The sequence below is a fragment of the Apus apus genome, chromosome 8 (assembly GCF_020740795.1).
Source record: "Apus apus isolate bApuApu2 chromosome 8, bApuApu2.pri.cur, whole genome shotgun sequence".
NCBI lineage: Eukaryota > Metazoa > Chordata > Aves > Apodiformes > Apodidae > Apus > Apus apus.
In genome coordinates this window covers 7,342,957-7,355,896 of record NC_067289.1, presented here as the reverse complement: position 1 = coordinate 7,355,896, position 12,940 = coordinate 7,342,957, and the positions used below count along the sequence as shown (strand labels likewise).

Here is a 12,940-nt window from a genome sequence, read left to right as displayed (position 1 = left end):
AGCAGGAAACCTACATCATAACCACAGGTGTGAGGAAGATGAACAAAGCATGAAAAACACAGACAAGAGCAAGATCCACTGTCAGCATGGCTTTGCCCTTTTAAAACCATCATTAAGAGCAGACAGTGAACTAGATAGTCACAGGGCCTCCCTTTTATCACCAGAGACTGACCAGCATTAGGAAAACAATACACGGTATCTTCCACTGCATACATAAGTGAGGAATTTACCATAGTAAACACTGAGATGAAGTTATGGTGTTTATGTTTTTATTTTCACAGGGGAAGCCATGAATCATGTGACAGCTTTCCAGGGGAAACTGACTTGGCTCTTGGTACATGGAAAAGCTTAAGGTGGCTAAAGAAACTAGGGATGAAACATCTGGAAAACAGTGGCTAGTATTTCTGAATAGCATTTCTAACAATGTCTTTACCATGTGACACAAACAACTAAGCCTAATTATTTCAGCTTCAAAAAATCAGTTGTTTTTATGAAATATGTCAGCTATTTACCTTTTCAATACCCAGTTTACCTACCTAATCAATATGAAATAACCCGTCAATCTTGCTCCCAATCCTTTGGCTATCATCAGAAACACTTAGAAAATAATCACACACTTACCACCCACCTTTGTAGCCCTCCTGGCAAATGCTCCTATTTCATTATCATCTTGCACAATGAAAAAATGCTCCTTTGTGCAGCTTGGGATGAACCATTACATTTATGATTCAGGCATTCTCTGAACACAGTAAAATGACATTATCTGACTTCTTTAAACAGAATCATAAACACTTATTCTCACAGTACACCTGCCCACTCTATTTCTTCACTGGGCAAGAAAATGCCTCACCCACTACTAATCAGAGATCACCTGGTACTTTCAAAACAAACAGGAATGTTCGTTGTGAGCTCTAACCTAAATGCAATGCCACAAAAGCCACACAGGCAAATCCCATGTGCTCCTGCCCAGCATAAGGCAAGATTCATGTATCCTCTGCTACAACTTTTAGACAATAACATTGCTAAAACTGCCATGAATGGTTTTCAAACCCAAATGCTTGTCTAATGTGACTTCATTTGGGTTTCACCAAAGGGCAGCCTGATTTTAACAGAACATGAAGCATGTCATGGTCTAGTATCTAGTATCTTTCTGGAAAGCTGCTATGTAAGCCTTCAGTCATCATCATAATCCTATTTGTAGCTTTATGATCAACTGTTTCCATTTCTTTTCCTACCTCTTTGTAATTTATACCATACATTGGCCTGCATTCAGTACAGAAGGCCTTCTGGAAAGCATTTCAAAGAAGGAAAAAAAAAATTAAAATGTATTTTAAAGCACAATCTTTCTATCAGTACTGCAATATTTTAAAATTACCACAACACTACAACCCATGCAAGTAGAGATCTTGCAAGAAATCCACATTTAAAGTCTCCTCCAAGGCATTGGGCATTTCTTCCCTTTTTGCTAGACAATTTAAGTTCTCATATTCATACATAATTTACCACCCAAGCTAGAGTATTTCTAAGTACAACCTTCTGAATGTCAATCAATACATAACTTGCTTACTGACCCTACCCTGTTCTCCCAGCCAGTCAAGATTAAAGGTTATGTTCAAACACTTCCCAAATGTGACTGACTCACTGCTTGAACAGCTTTGATCCAAACCACACTGTTTGTCCAACAACTGGATCACTGAGGTTCTTTTTCAGCAAATCCCTCCTCACCTTTGAGGCTGCTGCCTAGCAGCACGTGTGTGTGCTAGTCCAAGTGCTTGCCAATGCAGCTGAGCTGCCACACTCTCTCAAGAACCTTCTCAGTAACTGTCTTGTCCATTTACCAATAACTCCCAAAACCTTACTGTATTACCTACAACAAACTCTATCTTCTTTAATCCTCTCGTATTTCTTCCACCCAATGATTTCTTTAACAGTTAAAGCAATCCTTTCGATAAAGGCAGACTTCAAGACTCCACCCTCTTTAACAACTAACATACCACCACCTCCTTTGCAGCATCCATCATAAACCATATATCTAACAATATCTAAATCATGAAGTGCATATTACTGGCTGGCATAATATTTAATCCCTAAACTCATTTGATTTATGTTTGCAAGCAACAAGCATATCATAGTGATTTTTAAATATTAATTGCCAAATATTTTTATTACTTAAAAGAAGATAACATGATTAGAACTGACCATAAATCACTCTTAGGACTAAATTAATTAATCACTCATCTTTTGGGCAAAGACACACCAAGACACTTAAGATAAAAGCCTTTTATAACTTAAAAACACAAATCCATGACTTGAACAGAACAAGCATCCAGAATAATACAACCAAAGTCTAGTTTCATATGTCTCCTATGAGACTTTGAAAACGAACAAAGACCTACATAACAAACCTCCCGGGACACTTAAGGTTTCTTTTTTCTAAGAAGGTCATGAGGGAAGAAAAGTTTGCAAAAATATATACCCCATTGTAAAACCACTGGAGAAGCAAACCTCATGGGGGACAGCAGTTTTGCACACCCTGAAGCATTGCTTTTTGCCTGCACTCATTCCAAGATGCCCACTTCTTAAATTAAAAAAAAAACAAAAACACACACACACAAAACAGAACAAAAACCAACAAAAACCCAAACAAAAAACAGCCTAAGGAAAAAATGAAGGCTGGAAGTGCCTGAAGTGCAACCAGGGGTATGCCTCTGGTTAGGTACATGGGTAGAGATACAGAAGTTTAGTTACACCAACAGTTCTATAGCTCATTACACCTTCACTCAAGACTGCTGTTCCTCAATCCTTTTTGCAGAACAGGGAACTGTACCAGTATGTACTGAAAATTATAAAAATTAATACTTCAGCACTGCCTAGTTTACATAAAATATTTAAGATACTACAATTAAAAAGCCATTAGAGAGACGAGCATATGTTTTAACCACGTGCACTACTTTTAGTTACCTTTTTGAGAAGATTAAAATTAAGCAGCTTCTGCTTTTCATCCCACTCACACCCTCCCACTACAAATTCTGTCTGAGCTAATCCTCCTTCTGCAGACGTCAAAACAGGGCATAAGTATTACAGCTACTTACTGCCAAAATGTGCTGGTTTAATATTCCATTACTATTGTAAAACTGGCACAATAACTTATTATATGTGACAGCTTTTGCAGTTAGTCAAGGATAGAGCCACTTACTGTGTAGTTTCTTCACATGAAACTTTATTTGTGAAATTTGTATAAGTGGAAGTTTAAGGTCTGAACTAGATGTTCATCTTAGACTATAATGCCAAACAAAATAAAAGGCTTATAAGGTCTTGACACAGACTCTTCTTACCCTGTCATTTCCATTGTCCCTGCCTTTACCTAAGTTACTCTGTCCAGAAATTCAAGTTGCAGTATTTGCATATACATGGTTTAACCCCTTACTTACTAGCATTTAAAAATAAATATTTTCACATTTTTTTTTATTATTTTTCTTTTTAAGTGCAACATTCTGCACGAAGGCCAGGACGACATTCCTAACAGAACGCACTCCCGAGGAAAAGTCCATGCTTGTCAGAAGGTTCAGGGTTATTCCTCGGGAATTTGTAGTGTAGAAATACACTAAATCTGTTCAAGGCTCTACAAAGATTGAGGTTAAAGCAGATACAACGAAAGGGACTGCTACAGACAGACCAAAGACAACAGGCATCAAAGGAAAAGATACATTAAGTTGCTCCACTCCAGCCACGATGTATCAAGCAACGATAGATGACCAAGAACCAGAGCGGTGCAGGAGCGCACAGCTCTGCCCCAGCACCGTGCTCCACGCCAGCCGAGCCTGGCAAACACCCAGGCTCAGCTCCCAGACGCTCCGGGGGGCTGACGAGCCCGCCCCAGCCTCTCGCCCCGCACGGACCGCTCACACATCCCGAGCAGAGCCCGAGCACCCAGACGGGGTGTCCGCCTGCGGGGCCATTCCGGAGGCAAAGTTTGTCCCGCGGAGACGGCCGGGCAGGAGCGGGGGCAAGTGGCCGCTGCCGAGCCCCCCCTGCCGAGCCCCCCAATGCCGACACCTCCCCCTGCCGAGCCCCCCAATGCCGACCCCCCCCCTGCCGAGCCCCCCAATGCCGAGCCCCCCAGTGCCGAGCCCCCCCCGCCGAGCCGGTCCAGGCAGCCCGGCCGGGGCTGCCGCTGCTCCCCGGGCACGGGGCAGGCGGGACCACAGCCGACCCTGCCCGGCCCCCGGAGCCGTGCGCGGGGCAGCAGCTCCCGCCGAACTGTTCCCGCCCGGGCCGCACCCCAGTCCCTGCCCCGGCAGCAGCGCCCGCTGGAGCCGCCGAGAATTTAACGGGGGGCACGGAAGCACGGCAGACACAAGCAGGGTCACACCGGGGCAAGCGCCCCCGGGCAGCGCAGCCAGGGCGCTGTCCCACCGGCCCGTCCCCGGCAGCCCCGTCCCCGGCAGCCCCGTCCCCGGCAGCCCTGTCCCCGGCAGCCCCGTCCCCGGCAGCCCTCACCTGCCGGCCCCGCGCTCGGGCCGGTGCGGAGCGGCCGCCACGCCAGGGCCGGGCCGGGCAGCGCGCCCAACGCCGCCTGCTCGGAGCGCCGCCCCCGCCCGCCCGCGCCCCCTGCCGGCCGCCGCCCGCCCCGCGCGGCCCCGCCCGCCCTGCCCGCCGGGGAGGGAGGGGCCGAGGGTCCCTCCGGCTGGGGACGGGACGGGACGGGACTGGGCGGCCGTTATTGCCCGAGGGACGGGTTCGTTTCAGCCCTCCGAGGGCGGCTTCATTCATGATCACAGCGGTGGGAGACGAGCGAGAGGCTCCGGGACCAACTGCGGGCACTTTGTCCCAGTTCCCCCCGTTTTTCAGCTTCCAGAGTCTCAGTCCGTGGCCGTCGCTGCCCTGGAGACCCAGCACAAACATCTAACGCAGCTAAATAAAATGGTTACTTGCCAGGGGCTCTGCTGGCGAATTCTCACGCTTAACTTACAGGGAAGTGCAGCTGCAAGTTGTCATGGCCCTTCGTCAGAAATGCCAATTCCTTGTCAAAGTAGAATTCCACTAATTTCAATAAAAAGATAAAACAAACACATTTCCTTGTACAGCTGATGGAAGTGATTTCACAACTTGCAGTGTTCACCCGGATCTGTTGCCAACAAAGAAGCTCACAGCTAACCAGCCTTTCCCCTCACAGGAGCAGATTCTGTTCTACCAGCAGCATCACTTGTTTACTCCTTTCAAAACCACCAATTTCTCATGTAACCCTAAAACAGTTTCTAAAATTAATTCTGCTGCTTTGGGGAATGCCTTAATTCCCTTCACATACCTACCTTGACATGTCTATGCAGAACCTATGCAAATACCAGCTGATCAAAGTAACACTATGCTAACCAGTTGGTTATGGTGGTTATGGCAAATGGCTGTAGGGTTTTCTTGTTGCAGCCAGGACTTACCTCAAAGAGTGGTTCACATACTCCTGCAGTTCCACTTGCATCTCTGGATACTTCTGCCAGCTGCCAACTGCCTTGTCACGCTGCTCTGCCAGCAAAGATCCTTATCTCTATGCCCCCTACTCCTGGGCCATGCTGACCGGTGGTCACTGCCCTGTAAATATCAGCATGGAACCAAATTTGCTTGCTTTGATACTGCACATCCACAGAGTCAGCACAACTGGCAAAAAGGCTGGGCATGTTTTTCTAGCTAGACTAGTTCTTTTTACTGACTGGTATGCTTTCACCTGGAAACGTGCTCAGATTCTCCGTTTTATTTTCTTTTAGAATAAGAAACAGGAATGAATCTGCCTCCTCCCTGGAGTGTTCAAGGCCAGGTGGGACTGGGCTTTGAGCAGCCTGGTCTAGTGAAAGGTGTTTCTGCCCAAGGAAGGGGGCTGGAAGTAGGTGATCTTTAAGGTCCCTTCAAACTCAACCCCTTGCATGATGCTAAAGTTTTAACCAACAGACTGTGCAGTGGTGCAGAAAGTGATCATCCATCTGCAGATCAGAAGACTGGAGCCTCTCCCAACTGTTGCTCTTTAAAATCCATACCCAGAGATGCTCAGCAGCATGGTGGTTGGTCTGCCAAGTGACACATCAAATACACAGACATTGCTCTTCTTCACTGCTACCAGCATCACATCAGATTAGACCTAATCCATCATTATGAATTACTTCAAAAGTAATGATTTGCAGAAGAGGAGACGACAAATTATGGGACCCTAGATGTGGAACAGTGAGACTTCCGACTGCCATTCACTAGTGCACGTTAGGTTTGCATGGTGCCCAACATCAGCACAAGGAAATCTGGCCTTTCCCTACCCAGAAAGCAGACTAGATGCTTTGAAGAAAATCTCCATATGGAAGCAATGACCTACCATGTTAGCAAATGCTTGCCAGGACAGTTACATTTCCACCATATCCAGAACAAAGTGCAATTTAGAAAGGACTTTGGATTCAGGAACTGTCCATCTGTTCTCCATGTAGTATAATTATTTCTTCACATAATGTTTTTGCTTTGGAGAATAAAATACTGTTGTCTATACACAGAAATCAGCTTCATCAGGGACAAAGCAATTATAATACTTATAATACAAAAGACTATGTACTCAAAAGTTTTTAATAGCCTGAAAATATCTCTGCAGAAACCCCATCCACCAGGATTTTAAAGATTAAATTAGAGATAAACTGAATACCTGCAAGGCAGAGCAACTACAACTGCTGCTTTTGGAGGAGACTTGAAGTTATGCACAGTCACACTGCATCACCTCACTTGATATTCTCATCAACTAGATCTGCTTTCTCCTATTATTATGCATCTAATGAACTTCTCATGATGTAAATACGACTTTGTATAATCAGAACTGGCTCTTCTGGCAAGTATTATGAGGAAGTCTTTCCAGTAGAGTGAATTAGCTATGAACTAAAACAACCTTTTAAATTAATCAAGAAGTAGCTGTGACTAGTAGCAAGTATGGACACTAAACCTGTGAGCTCACTCACTGACATCCACCAGCTGCTACTGAGACAATCCACGATTATACGTGGTCAAAACACTGCAGTGTTCCTCTGTCTGACCTAAACCCCAAGAGGTAAACTGACAACCTGCATTATAGAGGATAGGACAAGGTGAAACACAGCCCCATTACCCAGGGAGGACATTTCTAATGTTACAATTTACTTAGATTTCCAAACTGCTGATTCTAATCCTGGCTATTTTTTTTTTTTTTCTGCTCTCAATTTTTTTTTTCTTTTTAATGAGAAAAACAAACTGTTTCCAACTGGGTGGTGTTTTATTTTTTCTTTTCCCTCCTTCATTTCTAATCACAGGGTCAAAGCAACTATAAATCCTTCTGTTTGCCAAAGATTTTGAATAGGAGATACTTGGGAGAAGGTAAGGGTTGGATCAGGGCTCTCCTGCAGACAAATTCTTACACATATAGTACACAATCAGTTACGGTTTACAGTATAAATTAGTTCATTTTTCTGCTTAATCCAAAGGCTAATGCATTTGCAAGAAAACAGTCAGGAAGTAAGCCCAAAGACTTTACCCAAGATTCCAGCTAGATCCCAGGTACTGCACCTAGAAGCCATGACAACAATGGAGTGTGGTACATATGCACAAGTGAGTGGAAAGAGAAAGAAGCAAGTCTCTGCTCTACAAACAAGTCTGCAGTCAGTTTTGCTCATACAGGAGCAAGGCTTCTCAGCTATGGTACATTTAAACTATGTATCATACACGAGGTAATATTTGAATATGGTATTTCAGTTCTGGGGTTACTTCTTCACTCATAACTGTTTCAGGGCCCATACGTTTGTAGGGGTGTTTTTTCTTCTTTTAAGAACACAAGTGTTTCAGTGGTCTGAATTATCCTGTCAGTTCCATTGTTTGACTTTGACTGTATTCTCAGCCACATGCCTGAATGCTTTAGAGAGTTCTCACTCTTTATCTAGCAAAAGGTTGCTTCTGACAGTACCACATTCTTAGCAAGCACTGTTTTCAGATTGCTAATTACTGACTGAGATGCTTTGTGTCTCAGACCTACAGCTTTTAAGTATTTAAAGAAACTGCTGATAGTTCTGGAAAGAAACCCCTTTGAAAACAGTTATTTATGCCTACTTTCTGCCACCACATACCTGAAGTCTGATGTCACCTCTTGAAGTTGCTTTGCCCATGTTCTTGCATCATTCCAAGTGCTATGTGGCCTATCTATCCAATGCCTGATCAAGTCAGCCCTGGTTTTAAAGGTTTGAGTGCCTTGATGACTTGTGTATATTTCAACAATATCTTCCTATAAACTCCTGGGATGCCAATACCCATTAAATTTCCTCAGTCTGAGTCTCATTGGATCTTTTAATTATGTCATAACTGTGGGTCTGGATATGGTGCCACAGCCACTCATCTAGATTTTTCTAACTCTTCTATTGTATGACAGCAGCTTGTTTTCTTCAGAGGCTGCCTGTTATATCTTATGCATCAGTATTTCTACATACATGGCTTTGCAGCATTTAAATTATCTCTGCAGGGACTCCCTCAATTCAACCATCAAATATGCTATTTTGCAGTGTCTCGTGTTCATGTTAAATGTTGTTTTCATTTCTTGCTCTAGGCTTAACATCCTGATAATACCATCACATTCAGCCTCATCAGTTTCAGCAGTAATCAAGCAATCAGCAATTAAAGTACATACTAGGACTATTACCACATATTTCCTTATTTTTGTTCTACTCTTTCACTGGTTGATTAAACTCCAAACAATAATTACAAGTTCTACACTGTTTCTAGGTGTTATTAGACAGACAGAGCTGAAGTGCATTTATACCAATGCATGCAGTATAGGGAACAAACATGATAAACTAAAGATCTGTGTGTGGTCGCAGGGCCATGATCTCACAGCAATCACTGAGACATGGCGTGATAGCTCAGATGATTGGAGTGCTGTCATGGATGGCTATGTACTGTTTAGGAAAGAGAGGTCATCAAAGTGGGGTGGTAGAGTGGCTCTTTATCTGAAAGAGCACCTGGAATGTATTGAGCTTTGCCTAGGAGAGAAGGAAGAAGGTGTTGAGAACTTATGGGTGAGAATTAAGGGGCAGGCTAACATGGAGGACACTGTTGTGGGTGTTTACTACAGGCCACCTTATCAGGATGTGGAGGTTGATAAGGCCTTTTACAGGCAGCTGAAAGTAGCCTTACAATCACAGGCCCTGGTTCTCATGAGGGTCTTCTGCCACCCTGATATTTGCTGGAAGAGCAACACAGCCAGACATGCCTCGTCCATGAGGTTCCTGCAGAACGCTGATGACAACTTTCTGACTCAGCTGGTTGAGGAACCTGCAACGGGGGATGCGCTGCTGGACCTGTTATTAACAAACAAAGAAGGTCTTGTTTGGGATATGAAGGCTGGGGGCAATGTTGGCTGTAGCAACCACGAAATGGTGGAGTTTACTATTTTGTGTGGAAGTAGATAAATGAGTAAGATTACAGCACTGAACTTCAGGAACGCAAAGTTTAGCCTCTTCAAAGATCTACTTGGTGAAATACCACGGGCCAGGGCCTTGGAAGGTATGGATGTCCGTGAGAAGTGGGTAACTTTCAAACACTACTTGCTCCAAGCTCAAGACCAGTGTATCCCTATGAAGAAGAAATCAAGCAAAGGAGGTAGGAGACATGCATGGATAAGTAGAGGTCTTCTGGAAAAAAAATAATGGAAAAAGGAAATGTACGGAACATAGAAAACAGGACTGGCCACTTGGGAAGAATATAGGAACATAGTGAGAGAATGCAGGGAAGCAATGAGGAAAGCTAAGGCAATTAAATCTGGCAACAGGTATCAAGGACAACAAGAGTTTCTTCAGGTACATCAATTAAAAAAAAGGAAGACTAGGGAAAATGTAGGCCCACTGATGAAAGACGTGAGTGCCCTAGTGGCAGAAGACACAGAGAAGACAGAGTTATTGAATGTCTTCTGTGCTTCAGACTTCACTGCAAAAGCCAACCCTCTTGATTCCTGGACTATGGAGGTAAGAGAAAAGGTCTGGAGAGAAGAAGACTTTCCCTTGGTAGAGGAGGACCAAGCTAGTGGCCACTTAGCCAGTCTGGACATTCACACATCGATGGGCCCTGGTGGGATACATCCATGAGTTCTGAGAGAGCTGGCAGATGTTATTGCTAAGCCACTCTCCGTCATCTTTGAGAGGTCACAGAGAACAGGAGAGTTGCTTGAGGACTGGAAGATTAATGATTTCAAACTAGAGAAGGGTAGATTAAGGTTGGACATTAGAAAAAAGTTCTTTAATATGTGGGTAGTGTATCACTGGAACAGGTTGCCTAGAGAAGTGGTGGAGGCCCCATCTCTGGAGACATTCAAGGTCAGGCTTGATGGGGCTCTGAGCAATCTGTTCTAGTGTGAAATGTCCCTGCTTATTGTGGGCGGTTGGACTAGATGACCTTTAGAGGTCTCTTCCAACTAAAGACATTCTATGATTATATGAAGATGCCTTATCTGGCTCTACTTGCTAACATTCCCTTTTCTTCTGAATAGCATAATAAAAAAGCCTGTTTATTTTTCAGAGTGAACAGAAGACTGCTGTTTGCACATGACTCTAAGTCCTGGAGTATAACCAGGTATATACAACTCCTTAATTTGAAAAATAATTTTATTTAGTTGCAGGATTTTCCAAAATAAATTTGGACCTCTGAACAGCAATAACTCAAATAGTTAGTCTGGCCCATTACTTCCTCCTCCTTCATTTTGCAAGACCCACTGTCATGCAGCTGGGTGCACACCACCCATAGGATTTAGTACACCTCATCCCAGCAGGTCCACATTTTATCCTATCTTGTGTGGTCACAAGAGGATTGCCAGAGCATGTGAGAGTAAAAAAGACCAGTTAATCAAGTCATTTGAGAATAATGCAATTTACCTACAGAGGTAGTTTTAATATAATCAGATAGGTATCATCAAATGGCAATACGGCACATCACATTCCAACTGTGCTTTTTCTAAATATGTAAACAGGGTGTCATATTTTGAGGAAAAGAGTTTGTTGTCACTTCTTTATGGAGAAATTACTGCAAACAGCAGAAACCACAAGCTAAATTTGGGGCTGAAGTTTTTGAAAGAGGAAGTCTGTGTGGGACCACACTCATGGAGGAATGTGTGCAATATAAATAGACTTTATAAGTATGCTGAGAAAATGCCCATATCATGCACTGCTGATTTCTCCTCAACAGAAAACCAAACACCTGTTTCCACTTTGCAGAGGTTTGGCAGTAGTCTTTGTAACCAAATTTCTACTGTACGGACATGCTAGCACAAAATTCAGTATGAGACCCATACTCTCATTTCATTCGGTGCCACTGGAAAGGAAGCTTCAATTTTTGTTGTTTTTTTTTTTTTCTTTTATTGGCATAATGCCTTATGACACATTGTACGTCAGTTCTGATCAAAGAGCTTCTGTTCATAATTCACACTTCAAAACAGTTTTAAATAAGATCTACACACTTTTGATAATATAAACAAGGACTCAAACTCTAGCTTTTGTTACTATCTAAGATCTCTTTTAATGAGTGTTGGTTACACTGATAATCAGTTATTCTATTCATAGATTTTTACTTGGGTGTTATTCTGAACATCTAAGTTTGAACAGCACATATAATGAGATGTGACAAACAACTTCTTGAACAACAGCCCAAGTTAAACGTTAAGGAACTTTGCTCTAAATATCACCCTGCTTTGCCTCTCCAAATATAGCATTCAGCAGTGTAGGGCTATGAGATGGAAACAGATTTGGAGAGGGCACTCACCTTTGCCACCAGTTCAGTAGGTGCACTTCTTGGCTAGCTTATTATTTCACCTGTTAAAAGCTCCATTTGGTAACTTTCCACTAGGATTAACTTCTGAAAAGAAACTCCAAAAAGGGTTTAGCATAGTCCTTGGAAACACAGGTCTCAGATTGTCTGAATATGTATCATGGCTTTTATTTGCATTTCAAACAACTCAGATGAAAGTACAAATGCCAAAAAAGGCAGCAGGTGCTTAGAAAAAGCCTCAAAAACAACCCTTAAAATAACTGCATACATACACAACTACTCTCCAGTGTCATTTATGATCTCAAACAGCTCCTTCTGTCTCTCTGGAATAAGGCAAGCCATTCTTACAGCACTTAATTGGTTCTAGGGGTAACCAAGTCCAGCTGCTCTGTCTAGTAAAGCAGCACAGCTGCCTTCTCTTAGTCCAGACAAGCTGAGGAGAGGCGGGGGAAAAATGGAAAGTATCCACCACCTCAAGAGCTCCATTCCCAGGGTCTCACAAACCTGACTAGAATCTGGATTGGAATTTTAAACAGATCCCTTAGGAGCAGCAATTGGCTTCCTAGGCAACCAGGGTGGCCGCGTTGCTGCACTGCTTACATGGAGATAGGAGGAAGGAGAGGGGGTGTGGAGAGAGAGAGACATATAAAAAAAATTGTCCTTATACATTCACAGGAGGGTTTCCTACTTCGTAAAAATTCTTGCTGCAAGCTGTGGTTTTAGTTAAATTCAGGCTTGACTTGCCAATGTGATAGGCAGGAAAGTTATTCAGAGTGACAGCTTTTGGTTTCCTGTTGCTGGGTGAGCTGGAATCAAATGTTTAGATGCCAGCAAAAATGGCCTTAGAGTATCTGAATGCTTCCCTGCGCCCGAGGAGCACCCAGGTACTTTGCCGGGGCAGATTTCTGACTCCTCTGGAAGGCAGAACTGAAGAGCAGTCCATGGAGGTGACCTGGAAACTGCCAACCTTATAAGTCTAATTAAGGAAACCTACCCAGAAAAAACGCCCTGGGCACTGACATTATCACTGCCAACTTCGTTATTACCCCATTCTCTGATATGCTTCAAACCTGTTCATGAACAGCCCCAGCCAGACATGAAAAGGGTTGACTGTTCCTCCTTAGTCATCTTCCTTCTATTAAAACCAATA

The 12,940-nt window shown here is 43.5% G+C and overlaps 1 protein-coding gene across 3 annotated transcripts in view; it reads right to left on the bottom strand.

Moving 5' to 3' along the window:
* The window catches only part of PXYLP1 (2-phosphoxylose phosphatase 1), a 105,465-nt gene that overhangs the window by 48,010 nt on the left and 44,515 nt on the right, over window positions 1–12,940 (bottom strand). Inside the window, exon 1 of one of the 3 annotated variants that reach the window (XM_051626506.1) lies at window positions 4,501–4,541. The exons of 1 other annotated variant lie outside the window; for it this stretch is intronic. The gene's annotated coding sequence lies outside the window, so the exon portion shown is untranslated. Of the gene's footprint in view, window positions 1–2,961; window positions 2,981–4,500; window positions 4,542–12,940 lie in introns of those variants that run through there. One more of the 3 variants, XM_051626508.1, reaches the window with a different exon arrangement.